Source organism: Adiantum capillus-veneris, chromosome 4 (assembly GCF_014529385.1).
Source record: "Adiantum capillus-veneris isolate H3 chromosome 4, ASM1452938v2, whole genome shotgun sequence".
Classification (NCBI taxonomy): Eukaryota; Viridiplantae; Streptophyta; class Polypodiopsida; order Polypodiales; family Pteridaceae; genus Adiantum; species Adiantum capillus-veneris.
Genome location: NC_140934.1, coordinates 152,111,205 through 152,131,074, shown reverse-complemented (window position 1 = coordinate 152,131,074; position 19,870 = coordinate 152,111,205). Strand labels below are relative to the sequence as shown.

Below are 19,870 nucleotides of genomic sequence, written 5' to 3'. Positions count from 1 at the left end.
CTTCAAGGGTGAGCTACAAGGGGGGTTTGACCAAAGCAAGCTAGGGGGTTGCTTAGGGGGTATACTCGACACATTCTCATTATGCAATGTGCAAAGTGCAAGAGCTCTTTCTCCTTCTCCAAGCAAGTAGAGGTTGAGAGCCTACACCAGCACTCTTGGCTATGGAGTGAAAATCCAACCAAGAGCCATGCTTCAATACTTAAGATTTCCATCTTTTCCTTCTTCATTACTATGCTATTTTGTATGCTAGCAAGAAGAATTATGATAACTGAGGAGCTAATTATTTCTCCTATGAAATGTTTCTTCTTCCTCTTCCCTACCCTCATTCCCTGCTAGCTCTCTCCACCTTCTAAGGTGTTTGAGATCTTGGGATTGAGGCTTGGGATAGTTAAATCTTTCTTCAAAGTTTATGTTATGCTTGTGATGCATGAAGCTTTCCATCTTCATTGCATCACCTAGGTCACAAGGAACACAAAGATTGTGTTGTAACAAGTCTCTCTTAATGGGAGAAATCATAATAATAATACCTATTGGAGGAAGAACCGGCTCCACATCAATCCGGTCCTTAATTGTTGTCATGTTCTCTAAATTCTCTCTCTTGCAAAAGTATTATTCATGCCATGTTAACTAATTGCTATGCCTATGTTGTTATCTTCAATTATGTTCACCCACTATGCTCACAAAGTAGCTTCTCAAAAGTACTCTCAATAATTTCCGCTACTCTCAAGTTTATAGAGTCCTACCAAACATCGAGCGAGAACATCCGAGAAAACTAAAAACCGAGCTAGGCTTATAGAATGGAAGCACATGCTTGATTTGATTTGATTGCTTGCATAATGCTTTTAGGTATCTATTCATGGTTTTAAAAGTGAGACTTCCTATCTTCTTGTTTGGTCTTGTTTTTCTCCTCCTGCTTTGCAACTGTAGGGTTCTAGCCCCTAACTTGACTAAGTTGGGTTCATATAGACGCATCAATAGAGGATCACTTTCTCTTTGCACTTTAGTGAATTCTATTGCTACTTGGTTGTCTCCACCCTAGTATGTATGAAGTACCATATTCTATTGGTTAGTGTTTGCTCAAAATTAGACTTAAGTGTGTTTTATCCTGCATTTAGATGATGTCTCTACCCTAATATGTATGAAGTACCATATTATATTGGTTAGTGTTTGCTCAAAATTAGACTTAAGTGTGTTTTATCTTGCATTTAGATGATGAGCTCGCTTTGAAGAAAACCACAAAGTTAAGTGTAAATTTGTGTAAATGCTTCAAATTTTAGCCTAAAAATAAAAACGGTTTTAAGTGTATCCTTGTTTCTTTGGTTAGAAAAAAACATTTGTGGCAAGCCCTTAACCATGTGTTTTGCCTAACCGAAAGGGCCCTGGACTCCGTAGGATCATGTAGAATATTCTATAGAATACTATACTCCACTAGATGTTCTCAAAGGTCAACTAGATCAATCAACATTGACTCACCAATATTGTCTGCAATGTCTGAAGGTTGTCTTTCCAATACAACCCTCCTTTTCAACCTAAGATTCCTCATTGATTTTCTTTCACACCAATAGGCAAAGCAAATAATGACAATAAAGAATAGCAAGCGTTGATACATATTCCTCCACACATAACAGCCGGCTTGAATCTCTAGTCACATGAATTTTTTTTGCTGCCTATTTTCCATTGATTTGCAGTTGGAAAACAGGACACAATATGATGCTACGATTGTTTGGTTAAAAAAAAGTGACAACTATGTTATTTACTTCTCTCACTATTACAAGTGCAGTTTTGAGTGCAACATTCAGGACACTTGCTCTAAAATCAAGTGAATGTTGAAAATCTTACCAAGGCCTTACCATCGTAAATGTCGCAGGATGATGTAGCATCATTAAGGACTTTGAACTAGCCGTCTTTCATGCAGTTTTGCAGCCTTGGTACGTAACTACCATAATTTGAGGCACCGACATACACACATTCACCATTGTAGTATTCAAAATGCATTGCATTGTTTAGAGTTGAAGAGTAGAATTACCTGCATCACTCTTGGAAGCCACTGCTCAAATTCTACAATTTGATTTGACCCACTACTCCTACTAACCACAAAGACTTCAAAATGTATGCAGGACATATTCTCCAAGATTGATTGACATCTTATGACCTTTGACACATGCTCCACAACCGCATCCTCAATGGCATGGCGATATTACTAACTCAGCATGGACTCATCATTGGTGGAATTAGTATCAAAAATATTGGTGGAATTAGTTGTGATACTACTCTGCGTGCACATTTATAGAGGCCGACATCTGCTTTGATGAGTTCATATTGACATGATACAAAGATCAACCATAGAGAGTTCTTAGCATGTAATTATCACAAATTAGCTCGCAAAAAAAGATTATTATGTCTAAAAATAATGAAGAAATTCATCTCTAAAGCCTACTTAACCAATTTAAGTTCTAGTTTTAGTATCTTGAATTGATAAACGATCTGTCTTCTCATGAAAAGCTACAAAAAGTTTTAATCTTTGGAGAAATTAATCTAACAATTAGGGGTATTCTGGGAATTTGAAGGGCATTTTGGAAATTTATGACAACTTATTGGGGGCATTTTGGGAATTTTTGAAATTTGAGGGGTATTTTGACAAAAAGTTTTAATCCTTGGAGAAATTAATCTAACAACTAGAGGTATTTTGGGAATTTTGAAGAATTTGAAGGGCATTTTGGAAATTTATGACAAAATACTGGGGGCATTTTGGGAATTTTTGAGAGAGGGGTATTTTGGGAATTTCCCTAAAAATACACTAAAGGTCGGTTTTTAGAGAACAATGCTTGATGTAATCTCTCTGTAGCAGTGCACGCCAACGCGCGTTGCTAGAGAGAGAGAGAGAGAGGTATCTGAACCACGTTAGGCTTCAATAGATTTTTGTAATCTCTCTGTAGCATCGCACGCCGGCGCACTATGCTAGAGAGAGAGAGAGAGAGAGGTATCTGAACCGCATTTGGCTTCAATAGATTTTTGCAAGGCAGTTTTATAAGCTTGATATAATCTCTCTATAGCAGCGCACGCTGGCGTGCACTGCTAGAGAGAGAGAGAGAGAGAGAGAGAGAGAGAGAGAGAGAGAGATCCTAGCCGATGTCCACCCGTGATAAGCTGCAAGGTATTTGAACTACATTAGGCTTCAATATATTTTTGCAAGGCAGCTTTATATGCTTCATTATAATCTCTCTGTAGCAGCGCACGCCGGCTTGCACTACTAGAGAGAGAGAGAGAGAGAGAGAGATCACAGCCGCTATGCACCCGTGATAAGCTGCAAGGTATTTGAACCACATTAGGCTTCAATAGATTTTTGCAAGGCATCTTTATATGCTTCATATAATCTCTCTGTAGCAATGCACGCCGGCGTGCACTGCTAGAGAGAGAGAGAGAGAGAGAGAGAGAGAGAGAGAGAGATCCCAGCTGCTCCACCCGTGATAAGCTGCTAGCTTTGGCGACTGGGATGGCAATAGGACTTTCCTGTGCAGCTGCAAGCCCATCATGCCCTCCCACCTCATTCATTGCGTGTAACAACCAGCCATCACGTCCAAGTCGCAAGCTTATTTCTCACTCTGCCATTGGGCGTCCACCACGGCCTCTTCGTGTGTGTAGCAGGCCAGCAGTCCTTGCCACATGTTCCACAATCTCTGTGGAGGAGAGGCTAGCGGGCAATGTGGATGGATGCTCTGGGTTGAAAGTAGAACAAGGAAGTACAGAGGAGGATTTGAGGCCAGTGAGGCTAGAGGATCTGAGGATTGGATGGTTATATAAGGGCAAGGTCTCTGTGGTTGAGAGATATGGTGTGTGTGTGTGGACATTGTCGTACATGTAGATGGGTTCGTTCATATCTCAAGGGTGGGTAGATCCTTAGTGAGGAAAGAGGAGGATTTCATGCAAGTAGGACAAGATGTGACAGTTTAGATTGTGGACATGCACCCTCGTGCTGATTCTATCTCGCTCCTTCTAGCACCCGAGGAAGACTTTTTAGAGACATTGAAGTTGCAGCAGTTGACCCTTTCTGAGCGGGAGATTTTGAACAGGGCTGCTGCCAGAAGAGCCAAGAAGAGTGTTGCACGATGTGCAGATACTCTCTCAACAAGAAGAGTCATGAGCTCTCAGACCAGGCAGCGGCTTAAAGCTCACAGAAGATTAGTGTTGGCTGAGCGACAAGCCATTCAACTACATCGAGTGAGATCAAGAATGAGCTTATGTGAAACACCTAAAATTGTGACTGCTCCAGATGGTCTGAGAAAGTGAAAGCTTCGTCAGATGATGATCACATGTGTTGTAAAAGTGTGCTCTTGAAAAAAAAATCATGTCTCTTACAAAATTTGATTCCTGTAGTTTAAGATAACTTTAACCTTAAAAGAGAGAGAGAGAGAGAGAGGTCTCACAAATTTTGAAGAAGCCATGGCTCATAGCTTGTAGCAAACACGGAAATGAAGCCTGAAGAAGGGTTTGCTTCATCTCGACAGACACTCAGGTACTCTCTTCTTCACGATAGCTTCTTGTTCTCGTGAAATGTGGATCACCTTTGTTGTCTCACAAGTGCATAACTTCAGCCTAGATCTGCAAACCTTTATGCATGCTTGTTACTAGTGGCATATGGAGATATTGGAAATGTGAATCAACATGCTTTAGCTCATATGGAGATATTGGCAATGTGAATCAACATGATTTAGCTCGACCATATCCGTTCGCTTTTCCATATGGAGAGAGATGGCCCGGGGAACCTGCGGGCAGATAAAGCAATGGCCATTTGTTGAGTGATGTAGTACTCGGTGAGTAATCCCAGCTTTCTCTTCCTCTCACTCACTCACGCAATGCATATGCACATCTTCACACACACACACACACACATAGAAAGCTGAAGTAGAGATGGCTCTAGGTGGGCATCTTGGGCTCGGTGGTCCCCCAGAGATGAGACCCATTGCCTCTTCATGCCACTCCCACCTTGTTTGTCAAAGGCCTTCCATCTGACTACACCCGCCGCCGCAGGGAGGCTGCACATGTGTTCAGTCCATTTTATTGGGTTGAAGTAATTTTGGCTCGTGCACAAAGATGGGAGCCCTATCGTCTTGTGTTTTATGGATTTTCATGATGCTCAACATGCAGCCAATGCTTGAAGGCTTTGCAAGGATAAAGTTTGATGAAATGAGCCGGGAGTCCTACGAGAGGATTTCGATGGGGCCCCCCGGGGTGGTCGGCCTTTTCGACACTAATTTAAGTTCTATCGTAGTGCAGTGCTGAAGGTATTCATGTCATGAGGAGAATTATTATTTAGGATTGATGTGGAAAATGCCTACAACGTCTTGCAATGTTGAGGTGGGTTGTATTCTTCAGCAAAGTAGTGAAGACTTGGAACTGTTATTTCACGCCAATTTCTCTCTCATATGAAGTTCAATGACCTTACCTATATGAACATTCTGAAGTAGTTGTTTTGGAAGTTCTCCCTCAATAAAGTAGATGCACTTGAGAGAGAGAGAGAGAGAGAGAGAGAGCAATTCTGCTTGTCAGTCATAGTAGCACAAATGGCACAGAGCATCATACTTGTGCTTGTGTTTGTGCTTGTGCTTACACCTTCACATAGGCGTTAGGCTGGGGACGGGGGGGGGGGGGGTTGCTGCCGCAAAACCTGGGGCAGGCGGCTTGCAAACACTCTATTGAGGGAACTTTTGATGCTGCAGGAGACCTTGTCTGGTTACTTCATCCTTCAGTGTTTGTGGAGGTTGTGCACACTATAGTTGTTATTGTTCCAAATGGTGTCCTTATATCTTTGTTGAAATGGGACCATTGGATTGTGGTAGTTCTATGCAACATTAAAGAGGTCTAGAGACGTCCGTTAGTATTTATCACTTTTGCAGCATGGTCATTGACTAAGGTCATTCGATACCCATAGTATGCATTAAGCACAATTGGTCTTTGTGCATGGTGGTTAATCTGGGCAAAATTTTGTGATGTAAATTTCTACTATAGATCACTCACAATTGGTCTAATTTGTCCATGGTGATTAACCTGGGTAGAATTTTGTATGTAAATTTCTTGCCTGTTTTGCTTGTTTTAGAGAGTACTCGAGAAAACGCGCTCGGGGTTTGGGATTCCTCAAGTTTATAGGTGAATTCCATTACACTAATTTCGAAAATTGGTATTAGAGCAGGTTGCATCCTCCCAGGCTTAGTCGCCAGTAGCTCCAGCACATGCTTGCTCACTTTCTTTGATTGCAGTGAGGCTTGGCGATCGTTCACAGGTCAACAAATATTTTGGGAGGGGTCATGATATTTTATTCGGGCTCATTAATTTGGCCTTCGTTTCCACTACAAATAGGTCTTCACAAGCAATTTTGTCGTTTAGTGCGGAATTTTTGTCAGTGCCGTTTTTTGCATAATAGGTCCTATACAATCTATTGTGGGTTGTGCTATATAGCACCTGCTAGTCTCACTTAATTTCTCCTCATTTCGGGCAGTTTTCACATCACATGCAGACATTTTCCATGGCTGACAACAACATAGATGTTTTCAAGATGTTTACTGTTGAGGACAGGTTTGATGGGGACAATTACCCTATGTGGGCTTACATGATGCAACATGTTCTTGTGACAAAGGGCGTCTAGAATATTGTGCAGGGCATTGATGTATGTCCTAGTTCTGAGGATGTAGGTGATGTTGAGGATGTTGCAGGTCTTGCTTCAAGGATTGCTGCTATTAGAATTGTTTTTCCTACAAGCTTGTTTGGTATGTAAAGGATGCGCAGGCTCATGCATTGATTGGGTTGTCTGTGAAGTGCACCATTACTCCTCACATTCGTTCAGCAAAATTTGCAAAACAGGCTTGGGATCTTCTAGCAGGTCTTTATGCAATCCACAATGAGGTTAAAATTGCTTTGCTGCGTAAAGAGCTCGAATCAAAGATTATGCATGAGGAAGATGATATGGACACTTTCCTTGCTGGTGTGAAGGATATCAATGAGAAACTTATTTCTGCAGATGAAGTCATATCAGACAGTTCCCTTGTGCAGACTATTCTTGATGCCTTACCAGATTCATACCAGACTTTTGCTAGTACTTGGAGACTTATGACCCAAGGAAATCCTGAAGCTATCAAGTTTGATGCATTATGTACATTGTTGTTACAAGAGTCTCTTTCCAAAAAAAAATAGAACTATGCAGTGTGCAGTTGAACATGCTTTTATTGCTTCTCAAAGAAAGGGTGGTAACAACAATGCAACCATTTCTTATGATTCTGTTGTTAGTGGAAAAACTTCTGCTCTTAATGCTTTTGCTGGCAGCAATTCGTCTGGAAATTCTGGTGATAAGGTTAAAAAGAAGATGCATTGCCATTATTGTAAAGATAATGATCACTTGATCAAGCAGTGTCCTAAGTTGAAGGCCAAATAAGCTAAGAAGAAAGAGGGTGGTTCCACTACAAATGCTGGTTCCACTAAAAATGCATCCATTGTTGCGTCTTTTGTTAAAGGAGACTGTGATGCTGATGTTGATGTTGAATGGGATTTTAGTGCAGAGTGCACTTACAATCTTGTTGTCCATGATGCATGCGTGTCAGTTGCTACAGATTCATATGTGTGGTATTTGGACAGTGGTGCTACAAAGCACATTACCTCTCTCAAGTCTGTCCCTCATGGGAATTCAGTCACTTGTGCCAACAATGCCTCTTATCCGATTCAGGGAGTCGAAAATATTGTGCTTACTACTGCAAATGGAAGTTCTTTCACACTTGATGATGCACTTTATGTACCTAGGATCAAGAAGAATCTCTTGTATGTGTCTGCACTTGCTAGACCTGGACTTGTAGTCAAATTAGTGCATGACAGATGTACAATTCACGATCTCAATTTTGGTGATGAAATTGCTGTATGTGGTCTTTTGTGCCATGGGCTATATAAACTCACTTTGTATGACAAGTGTGGATAAAATTTTGCAAATGCAATTGTAGATTCAGGGGCTGTCTCAGATGCAAAACTATGGCATGCACATTTTGGGCGTCTAAATTTTGCCAGTTTGTTGTGTTTGCAAAAATTTGATATGGTTGCTTCTTTGCCACCTCTTGAAACATGTGTCAAACATGTTTATGAGGGCTATATTTTGGGTAAAATACAACATTCTAAATTATTAAAGGATCGTTCAGTTAGGGCCGCATGCAGGTTGCAGCTTGCATAGTGACGTTTGTGGACCCATGCAAACTTCGTCCTTGGGCAATTACCTTTTCTTTGTTACTTTCATTGATGATTACTCCAGGCATGTATGGGTATTTCTCCTTAAAGTGAAACCCAAAGTTTTTATGTGCTTCAAACAATTTTTGGCTATGGCTGAAAATGTCTCGAAATGTACTATGGGCACCCTCCATTCCGATCGAGGGGGTGAGTATATGTCTCATGAATTTAATGCATTTCTGGCTAGTGGTGGGATAAACACCAATGTACAGTTCCTTATACAGCTCAGCAAAATGGTGTTGCTGAGAGGAAAAACAGGTCACTTACAGAAATGGCACGATGTATGGTCAAAAGTCAAGCTTTGACGCATTCTTTTTGGCTTGAGACCATCATGTGTGCAACTTATGTACTTAACAAGTGTCCTACGAAAGCTTTGCAGTCTATTACTACATATGAGGCATGGCATGATAGAAAGCCTTCTAATGAGAATATGCGGGTTTTTCTTTGTTTGGCATATGCTTTGATGCCACATACACAGCACAAAAAATTGGATGATAAGGTTGTCAAATTTATTTTTGTTGGTTATAGTGCTGAAAGCAAAGGTTACAGGTTGTATCATCTACAAACAAAGAATATTCTAGTTTCACAGGATGTTGTGTTTGTGGAAGATTTTGTTCAGCCCTTGCTGTCATGTACTAGAGACAATAATGTAAACTCACAGGATATTTATGACACTCTGTTGCCTCTTTTCACTGGTGGAAGTTCGAATGTAAATTCCAATGAAGCAAATGTACAACCTAAGGGGGTTTCTGAAAATGCTATAGATCAGCCTATTACTTATGCAAATGTACATGATGTACTTGATGAAGTGCGGGATGAAAATGAGCAGGCTAGAGGTATGCCAAAATGGCTTATGTACACTTTGTGTGACAGTAAATTGGATGCACCTTTGTCTAGTCGTACTCGTTCAAGCTCTCACCATGCATCTTATGCATCAGATTGTTATGCTTTGGCTATGTCTAGCTTACATGATGTTGAGGAACCTCTATCTTTTGATGAAGCACAAAGTTCAGATAATTGGATGGCTTCCATGCAATCAGAATATGATGCACTTATAGAAAATGAAACATGGACTTTATGTGATTTGCCTCCTGGAAAATCACATAAATGGCCTTTTTGCCTCCTGGCAAAAAGGCCATTGGTACAAAGTGGGTTTACAAGTTGAAACGCAAGTCGGATGGTGAGGTTGATCGCCATAAGGCTCGACTTGTTGCAAAGGGTTATGCACATCAAAAAGGCATAGATTATAAAGAGACTTTTTCTCCCACTTGTTGTATGACTACTCTTTTTTTTTCTATGTGCATTGGTAGATCATTTTGGTTGGGTTGTACATCAATCAGACATTGTTACTGCTTTCTTGAATGGTGACATATTTGAGGAAGTTTTTGTAGCACAGTCTCGCGGTTTTGTCATGAAAGGACAAGAGGACAAAGTGTGCAGATGTAAGAAGGCTTTGTATGGGTTGAATCAATCTCCTTGTCCTTGCTATGAGAAGGCTGACACTCATTTGGTCAAACAAGGCTTTCGTAATAGTCCAATAGAAAGCACATTGTATGTAAAGCCTGAGGGCGATGTACTTCTCATTGTTGTGCTTTATGTGGATGATTTGTTGATCATTGGTCCCAATGAGGCACATATTGCTGAATTTAAGGCTGATTTGAATTCTACTTTCAAGATGAAAGATTTGGGGCTACTGCATCATTACTTGGGCATATAGTTTAAGCAATGTGATGGTGGTATTGCCTTGTGTCAGAAAAGTTACATAGAGACGTTGCTATGTAAATTTGGACTTGAGGATTGTGAACCTATTGCCACTCCCATGGAAACAGGTTTGCAATTGACTCTACATGATGCTGGTGATCCTGCTGATGTCACTCTTTACCTAACTGTTGTTCTGCCTCATTTACGTATGCAACACAAGGCCGGATATCCAGTTTGCAGTCTCACACGTCAGCAGATCTATGCATAGCCCAAGGTCTAAGCATTGGCAGGCTGTCAAGAGGATTTTCCGCTACCTTAGTGGCACTTTACATCTTGTCTTGTTTTATTCCAAGGGGGATCATTGCCGCCAGACTTACATGCTTTTTTCTTACTCAAATGGGGCTGGTTGTTTTGACACAAGAGTGTCCACAAGTGGTTTTTGTTTCATGCTTGGCAGCTCATGTATATCATGGTTGAGAAAGAAGCAACCTATCGTGGCCACTTTGAATTGTGAGGCTGAGTACAGGACAGTCATCCCAGCTATGGTTGAGAGTGTATGGCTCAGAAGCCTTATGGCTAATTTGGGTGTTGGACAGGACACTACCAACACTATCTACACTGAAAATTAGAGCACATTGGAAGTTGCAAGGAACCCAATTTTTCATGCTCGCACAAAGAACATTGAGGTGCATTACCACTATATCAGGGAGAGGCTCTCAACAAGAGAGATCAACTTGGTTTATGTGCCAACACAGGACAACGTTGAAGATCTTTTCACAAAGGTATTGTCTAGTGAGAAGTTTGAAGCTTTCCGCAAAGCTTTGGCTTACTCTCCTTTTTGGATTGATCATGTCGTCAAGGCATGGCACTTCCCTTTACTCATGTGCCAGCTCTTGTTCACCACATCACTCCAGGGAGGATTTGTTATATACATGTGGTAGTGATGTGCGTGAGCACACTAGGACCGTCGGGGCATTTTTTCCCTCTTTAGGAGGTTTTTTCCCCCGTATGATTATATATACGCCCATCACTCTAGGGATATCTAGATTTCCATTGCACACTAAGTAATACACTCTATGTTTTGTACCTTGAGCTTCTTTCGTCTTCTCCAAGCTGTGTTCGTTTCTCTGCAACCCTAATTCCAACAGACACGGAACTATATTTGATTTTCCTTTTAGAGAATTTCTCAATAAACTCATACAAAAGTTACTGTCTTTTCAAAGGTTAAAACCATGTCAAGGCTATTCTTACTACAAGAGGTCATTTAAATCCCGGCGCCAAATTACCGGTGTCAATGGAGAGAGTCGGTATATGTGTAGGTAAGTATGGAGGAAGATGAACATTTAAAAAAAAATTATTTTTTAATTTTCTACACCTATACCAATGTATCTTTCGGTGCCTGTATAGATGTTTCTTTCGACACTTGTTCCGATGTATCTTACGCCTGCACCATCACTTGTACCGACGGACCCTGCAAGAAAACAAACCCGTGGGTCTTTCCCTGTGCATTTCTCTAGTTTTTGTGCCTCTTCTCTTGCTCTCCTCTTCCTCACCTAGATATGGTGCCCAACAACTTGCCGGAGGTGAGAATCTTGCTTGTGGACTACTCCCTAGCATCGAGGTGAGATTCTTTTCAAGTTTGCTTGTAGGTTTAGGGTTTAGGGTTTAACATAGTGTGTGTGTGTGTGTGTGTGTGTGTGTGTGCACGTGCGCATTTTTGTACGTTTGAGACGTTTACAAGACCCTTTCTTGCTCAAATAGGCCGCATGTGAGTGCTCGAATGCTATAGGTTATAGGTTTTGTTATAGGTTAGGCTACGTTAGGTTTAGGTTATAGATTAGGTTAGGTTATATGTTAGGTTAGGTTATAGGTTAATTAGGTTACGTTAGCATATAGGTTAGGTTAGGTTAAGTTATAGGTTAGGTTATAGGTTAATTAGGTTACGTTAGCATATAGGTTAGGTTAGGTTAAGTTATAGGTTAGGTTAGATTAGCTTATAGGTTAGGTTTAGGTTATAGGTTAGGTTATATTTTATAGGCTAGGTCAGGTTTAGGCAACATGTTAGGTTATAGGTTGTATGTAAAAGGTTAGGTTAGGCTATAGGTTAAGTTAACTAATGTTTAGGTTATAGGTTTGGTTCAAAAAAAAATTGATGCTTCCAATTGAAACATTGGCGGTCCATAACCATGATGTCAGTAGCTTACAAAATTATTGCCAAGTCAACTGCTCTAAGACTCTCTCCCACTCTGGATAAGGGTATCACTCGTCACCAAAAAGGTTTCATCAAAGGAAAATCTATTCAAGATAACACCTTGACAGTAATGGTTGGATTAGAATACACACCATTCACCATGCAAGATTGTGTCGGTTATAGGGTAGGTTAGAGCTAGCGATAAATAGTAGAAAATACACAAACAAACTTTGATAATGACTCTTGTACTTCAAAAAATGCAAACGGACTTTGATTAGGTTAGGTTATAGGTTAGGTTTAGGTTATAGGCTAGGTTATAGGTTATAGGTTAGGTTAGGTTATAGGTTATGTTAGATTAGGTTATAGATTAGGTTTAGGTTATAGGTTAGGTTAGATTATAGGTTAGGTTAGAGCTAGCGGAAAATTAATAGTAGAAAAAATACAAACGGATTTCGAAGATGACTCGTGTACTTCAAAAAACGCAAATGGACTTCAATCAAGTTAGGTTATAGGTTAGATTATAGGTTAGGTTTAGGTTATAGGTTATAGGTTATGTTAGATTGGGTTTAGGTTATAGGTTAGGATAGATTATAGGTTAGGCTAGAGCTAATGGAAAATTAATAGTAACGGACTTCAAAGATGGCTCGTGTACTTCAAAAAATACAAACAGACTTCGGTTAGGTTAGGTTATAGATTATAGGTTATGTTAGGTTTAGGTTATAGGTTAGGTTAGATTATAGGTTAGGTTAGTGCTAGCGGCAAATTAATAGTAGAAAAAATACAAACGGACTTCAAAGATGACTCGTGTACTTCAAAAAACACAAACGAAGTTCGGTTAGGTTATGTTATGTTATAGGTTAGGTTTAAGCTATAGGTTAGATTATAGTTTATACGTTATAGGTTATGCTAGGTTAGAATAGGTTTAGGTTATAAGTTAGGTTAGATTATAGGTTAAGTTAGAGCTAGTGGCAAATAGTACAAAAAATGCAAACAGATTTCAAAAATGACTCGTGTACTTCAAAAACACAAACGGACTTTGGTTAGGTTATATTATAGGTGAGGTTATAGATTAGATTTAATTTGGTTATAGGATAGGTTAGATTAGGTTATAGGTTATGGTTAGGATAGGTTAGGTTATAGGTTTCAAAAGTGCAATTGGAGTTCAAAAACGCACACAGAGTTCAAAAAACCTAATATATAATTATTGACCCTGTGGTCCTAATCTCCATGCACCTCTAGACCGAGGTGTGCGGAATCGGGCATGACTAGAGAATGTAAGGTTGTTAGAGTTAGTGGCAAATAGTTGAAAAAACGCAAACGAACTTCAAAAATGTCTTGTGTACTTCAAAACGCAGACAAAAATTGATAAAAGACGTAAAATAATGCAATCCGACTTTGAAAGCACACACAGAATTAAAAAAACCTTAATATATAGTTATTCACCAATAAAGACAAGATTATTACCCTGTGGTCCTAACCTCGGTGCACCTCTAGACCGAGGTGTGCGGGGATCCAGCCTAGCTAGAGATTGTGAGGTTGTCATGTATTGTTATACAGTTAGTAGTGTGCAGTTATAACAAGTAGAGTGTTTTAATTATTTGTTGCATCATTGGTAGATAAAGTATCGACAATAGGATGGTGTGTCCTTGTGTGCATTGCAAGCATCAGATCTTTCAAAAACAAAAAATCTGCAACAAGCACACAGGCAGTCACGGTCTCTCTCCAATAGAGCAACTACAAGACTTGCATTATTGATCTCATGGTCTGAAGACAATCAATCAAACTCCGCAAGTAGATATTGCTCCAACTTCATCCCAGAGAAGATGATTTTTAAATGAATAGCCATTGGTTGAGTCCTTCCAACCGATTCCTGATGTGGCATTTCAAGAAGTAGAGATGGAGCAGATGTTAGATGCGTTCTTTGACATGGATCCCATCATTGTAATCATAGAAGATGACATCATTCAAGGCAATACTACCAACCAACCTTAGCCATCTCGTCCATATCGACGGCATAATAGCAACGATAAAGAGGGCGAGATGATGCAAACTCTTGCACGCATACGGCTTTACAGTGGTGTAAAAATCTCAGTTCTCCATACTGCTTTGGCAATGCTTAATTTGTAGTTTGTGCCCCCTACACCTAGGACTAGTGTGCCCCCTACACTGATGGGTGGTTCATCCTCAAGACAACGTAGTCGTTTTGGATGCAGTGGTTGTTGTGGTAGTGGTTCTATTGATGCGTCCACACCAGGGAGAGAGCATCCCCCACTCTCTTCAGTATATAGTTCTCCATTGGCACCCCACGTATACCTTGAAGATCACACGAGCATGATCCTAGCAAGGTGTAGAAGAGAATGGATGAAGATCTTGTGGCGGATAGGGTCGGAAAGACCATGTGATAGAGGATTTGACAGCTCTATACAGTTCAGTTTGGTCACTTTGTGATGAAAGATTTGGGATAATCTCGACGATGAAAGAAAGAGCTACATTGTCAAGGCCATTCACAGAGAGTACAAGCCGCCAGAGGGGTATGATCAAGTCTTGAATGGCTCATTTTTGGGTGTGGTGAAGGCCACAATGTCACACCATCAGTCAAAGGTGAGAGACAAGTATAATGTCGGCAGTCCAAATCCGGCATGGTGGACGCAGAGGAGTGGGCGTGGATTGCATGAGAGACACAAGACAATCTAGACAGATTTCAGCACAGCAGAGAGATGCAGATAGAGCACGTTCGGAGTCTACTGGAGCATCACATCTTGGGAGTGGAGGCTACGACACACTTTGACATGATTTTGTAAGTATTATACGTATGCTTTGCATTGTTGAAATATGTATGTTATTTGAAGATTTATCTTATGATTAAACCATAATTTTGCAAGAAGTTTCCATGAAGCGCCTTTCGACACTCCGAGAGGAGAAGTATGGGTATAAGCATGGACTTGTGTCCCTTTTGATCGAGTTGCAAGAGAAGGGAGAGGATGTCGACTAGGAGGCATTACCATGAGGGTCTTTGTGAGTTATTCTTACTCAGTCATCTTTATACAGTCTTCTTTGTACAATCTTTTTTGTAGCTGTGGTCTTCTTGATACAGTCTTACTCAGTGATTGTTTGCATGTACAATTTTGTAGTGCTTATGTTTATGGTTTGCAATGATGTTATGGCAATCATGGTATGGTTAGGGTTTGAAAATCAAGTTATGGTTATGGTTTTGCAATGATGGTGAGGCGGTCCGGGGCGGGCAACAAGAGAGGCGACCCTTAAACACCTCTCAAGGCTCCCGTGCTGTTCAATTGGGGCTGGGGCAACCACAAGCAAGAAACAACAACAAAAAACCCACAACCAAACAAATGAAGGGGCACCACCTAGTTATGGTATGCGAACTAGGACGCAAGAGAGATTTTGGCACAACCAAGAGGATGCGCCACAAAACACACACAAGCAACCTCACACCAAGACTCACATAAAATGGGCCAGAGAGAGCTAGACCAAAGGGAAGAGAGAGAGGAATGGATCTTGCGTAATACCTTATTTGTGACTTGCAAATGGAGATGGTTCGTTATGTTGCTATCGTAGAGCTTGTACAAAACTCACTCAATGCTTAGTGAATGCTCTCGAGGGGTACACTATGTAATCATGTTAATGTATAACGTGAGTTCGAAAGGAGGATTTTTAAAATAAAAATTTTAGACAATTTAATGGAGATACATTGAAATAAGGGGGTTTTATATTCAATTTTGGAAAAAACTCCTAAAATAAGGGGCCATTTTATTCAGACATGTTAAAAGAGGGTTTTTTCTAATACCCCACGAACGCACGTTATATAGGGTGGTACTGAATGGTGAACCCCCCGAGTGAATGCTAAACATTGCCAACACACACACACACTGTCTTAGGGTGTGGGAAACCTCCCACCACAATACCCTCTTACAATGGACACAAAATTGGCAATGAAAACACACTAAAATACTTCCTAAAACAAGATAAACGATAAAACTCAAAGTACACAAGTCACCTTGAATTCACTAAACCATATCGCACAAGTGCAAGGACAAAGATTTGAATGTCGAATCATGCCTTTCATGCACCAAACCTCAATTTATTGATGATGGAGGAACATATACAATAGTGGTTTTGAGATTTTGAACTCACGCTCTCTCACTTGCAATGTGTAGCTTGAAAGATTCTCTCACACCAAGAGTGAAGCTCACAAAGTGGTTGCTACACCTAAGTCTCTCCTCACACATAGAGTGTTGGGGTGCTATGTGAAATATTGGAGGTTTTTTTACAAGAAGGAGAGGGGCCTATTTATAGGTTGAAGACCCCTCATTAAGATTATTGGAAATCCTAATTTACAAGCTAACAAATCAAGATTATGATTTTTCCTGAATATCAAAACATTGCGGGCCATCTTTGTGTGCTTGAGTCATGGATGTGGGCTCAAAAGAGAGCATTATTGATGGTAGATAAGGTGAAAGTAGAGTTTTAAGAAAGGGGAGAGAGAGAGAGAGAGTTACTATGCACATGTCTTGAGGTGAGGTGTCTTTTATGGTTAGGTCAATGGCTATTTTGTGTTAGTATGTTAGTGGTTAGTGTTAGTAATCACTAGAAAGTTAATGATATATTTACAATGGGTAGAATGGGGTGGATGGTTGAATGAAGTGAGGAAATCCTTGTGATGGTGAAGCTTGAAGAAGTTTTTGACTTACTTGTGTAGGTTCTCAAAATGACTATTGATCTGATTCTTTGTCTTCTCTTCTTTACGCTATCAAAAAGTTGGCGATCTTGCCAGGAAGGCACCGGGCCTCTTGCTATGAGAGTTTGTGAGGAATCTCAAGGGTTTTGAGAAGGAGCTAAGATGTAGATAACATAGCTTCTAAAGCTAAAGAAGAAATGTAGCCAAATAAGCCGCTTACTTTTCCTTACAAACACACACGTGATGGAGAGAACTCATGAAAGATAGTCAGAACAAAACAAAAATGAAAACATCGAGACTACGATCATATCGTATCATTGGTAGGATAAAAGGGTTAATGGATGAGTTAATGATATTTAATCTTTGTTGTCCAAATAAGCTACGGATTGCTCTTTGGAACTGTAGCTTTGTGCTTACTATAATGTATATGTTTTGTCTAGCGATTGGGATTAGTTGTGAGTACGAATCCTCTTGATTCATGATTAAAATAACCACATTCACATCAAAAGAGAATTCATAGTCAATAATAGGTAGTATGATGGGATCTGGTGAGAGAAGTACTTCGTTGAGCCTTTCAGGACCAAATAGAAACACTATGCGTTGCTGAAAGTGAATCTTTCAACTAATCCAAATGTTGACCCTAATAGATTGCACTGAATGGAATTGAAAGAAATTACCTCTATGTGGATTATGGTTATTCATCAATGATATACTTAGTATGTTCTAAGATAAAGGTGTGAAAGATGTGAAAGGAGAAGAAGAAGAGAGTTTCTCTCCCAAGCCCTATTGTTGCCCTTAGGCAATAAGGATACTGCGGGGAGAGAAGTACCTGTATGAAGGAGATTCTAGAGTTTGTGGAAGAGAATGAGAACCTTAAGAGAGAGAGAGATGCTTGTGAAAGATGAAGATATGGTTACTAACCTTGTGCATATAATTGTTTCCCGCAAGAAGGTTGTACCCATTACATTGACAAGGTTGCTGCTTGATTACCTTCCAATGAAACAATTAGGACACAACAAGAGAGATCAAAGGAGTAGTAAAGATAGAATTAGAGATAGATCTAAGTGTGGTGGTGGTATTAAAGATAGATAATGAGAGATAGATATAGAGTTAGAGACAAGTATTGGACTAGATATGCAAATGAAAGTAAAACTAGCAACATATATCTTACATGAGAGCAATCGCCACCACCTTAATGGAGAGAGATGATGAGGCAAGACTTCAGTTTTTCTTCAAGAGAAAGTTTGGCATTAAGATGAGTGTGTCACTATGGAATTGAGCTATTCCCACTCACTCATAACTTGCCTCAATGAAGAGAAGGTTGCCCTTTTTATAGGTGAGGGAGCCATGTTTTACACCATAACTTGATTAGCCCAAATCAAATGTTATTTCGATATTTCTTAAAATGGGCAATATTAGGACTCAAAATATCATGAAATTCAGCATTTTTGGTCGTTGAGGCTCCATGTGGGTGCATGATGTATGTGGGCCCCACCTAGGCATCTTCTGTGTGGCTCCAAAAAGGGGTCCCAACTTGTGTGTCTTGTCCTTCAAGGCATCTTTGAGGTGTCACATTCACATGCTTATGTCCTTTACCCTCCAAATATCTTATCTTATGGAAAAAGACCAAGATTACCTCTTTTCACTTGATTCACGTGTTTACCATCTCTTCTTGCAGTGTAGTTGTGAGAGGGTTTTTCACTGGTTTCCCTGTAACTTTTGACCTGTAACTCGGATTGACATGCTTCAAAAGGAAAAATTGGCCTACTAAAAAATATTGACTTGTTTTTGGTCTTTTCTACATGCCCTTAGGTTGGGTGTTTCAAATTGGGATAGTCCAAGAAGCTTTGGATCTTCCCTTTCATAAAGTCTTCTAGTAGGACCTTTCCTCTTGTATGTATCCAAGAAGGTATGCATTATTGAAGGGTTATATTATTAAATAAATGTGAAAAAATAAAATAATTTATATATGGTAGGATATAGATGAGATATTAGAAGAAATATACAAATGCTTTTCCCCCAGACAAAAAGAGGCACAATTATTGATACTTCTCTTACAGTACTTTCTAATAGTAATGTACAATTATATTACTTCAAAGGTAATACTAAGGTATGGTAGAAAGATTTTATTTATACATATGAGTATTATATGAAGTATACTTATGCGTGAAAAAGTCACAAGATAAATTGTTTAATGCCCGTTCCCACTATATACGTGCCACAACACGACAACGCCACCGCCACCGCCACCAAGGTTGATTATTGCAATGAAAATGGTAATTTGGTTGATGAGATCTCTTGATTTTCAGAGATTAAGCATGGTTTACATGCTGAATTTTATTTATATAGAGAAGGGGTAAGATGGAATTGTACTTTGGAAGTAATAGCGAGAGGCATAGAGATGGTGTATGTACATGGAGAGCTCATATGAGAGCTATGGGAGTAAGAGAGGAGGTTAATGGTGAAGAAGGTGAGAGAAACCGTTGAAGGTGTAGGTTTGAGTGAGGGATTGAGAGGAATGTGTGTGTGTGTGTGTGTGTAGAAGTGTGGAAAGAGGTGAGAGAAGACTATGGGCTACTTGTGAGAAAAGTGGACGGACTGGGGTCCACTCAAAAAATCATAGCTCACCGGTGGTTGCTCCAAAAATCACCAAAAGTTTTGAGGTGATTATTCAGCTCTTGTTCCACATTTGCTCTTTTTATCACTGCTCCAAATTCAGAGTGGAGATGGGTTCCAAAAATCTCTCCAAAAAGCCTGTTTTTTATGCCTGCAAAAGTCTTTTAGTGGCCCCCTCCTTGTTGAATTTGTACAATGCATCCAAGAGTGAGCCCCTCCTTTGTCATATCATAATACAAAGCATCCAAGTTTCCCTTTACACATGCATGGAGGAGGATTATTAGTGAATAAAGCAATATATACATGGTGGGACTAGTGTATGGACTATTCATGGATTTTAGCTCAATGAGCACCTGGTGTTAGAATAATGAGTAAAAATAATAAAAAATATGGAGGAATTATGGATATGG

The 19,870-nt window shown here is 39.9% G+C and overlaps 1 pseudogene; it reads left to right on the top strand.

Moving 5' to 3' along the window:
* The first annotated feature begins 3,493 nt into the window (after positions 1-3,493).
* Positions 3,494-4,287, top strand: LOC147460172 (uncharacterized; annotated as a pseudogene).
* The last annotated feature ends 15,583 nt before the right edge of the window (positions 4,288-19,870 follow it).